Raw genomic sequence first — 744 nt, 5'->3', positions numbered from 1 at the left:
AAACATACATGTAGTCAGATCACCAACGCACATAAAATAAAAATAAAATATAAAAGAGGAGGAAGGCAAACTGAACTCAGTTAGGCCGTGGCAGCAGTGCTTGATTTCTTTCTGTACTTGGACGGCCAGGCGAGCCCAGTCATTTCCGTGGGGGGGGGGGGGGAAGGAGGATCCTGAAGGAGGCCAGCCTGGGCTACACAGAGACTTTGCCCATGTCACGCCTTCTCTGTCATCTAGCCGAACTACTAAATGTTTTTACTTTATTACTTTGAGACTTTGGGCCTCACTAACTTGTCTAGGCTGACCCTGAACGTGCTCTGTAGCCCAGGCACACTCTGTAAGGAAGAATTCAACTTTCAATCCTCCTGCCTCAGGAGCATGCCACCATCACACCCCTGGCCCTCGAAGCTCACTCTCGGCCTGGTGTCTGCCTTTGACACTTCTGAGATCATTGCTTCCTAACTTAGGGGAGCTCCGCCAAGAACAACGGTGACCACTCAGGTAGCCAATCAGCCGTGGTCCAGGTTGTCATGTAGGAGCCGACAAAGTGGCACTTCCTTTAATTCTTCAGTCTGTTTCCACCATGTTGCCCTTGACTGGCCTCAGGCAGGCACTGCCTGAGAAGCAGCGACTCCCACTGCATACCTCTTACCTTCTGTTCAATGGACCCTCTGCCACTTCCTACTTCATAGACTGACCATTAAGACAGTTTTATGTTGACAGTTACCATGGTGATGGTAGCTC

The sequence above is a fragment of the Mus pahari genome, chromosome 20 (genome assembly GCF_900095145.1).
Source record: "Mus pahari chromosome 20, PAHARI_EIJ_v1.1, whole genome shotgun sequence".
NCBI classification, from domain to species: domain Eukaryota; kingdom Metazoa; phylum Chordata; class Mammalia; order Rodentia; family Muridae; genus Mus; species Mus pahari.
Note: the sequence above shows the minus strand (reverse complement) of the source record.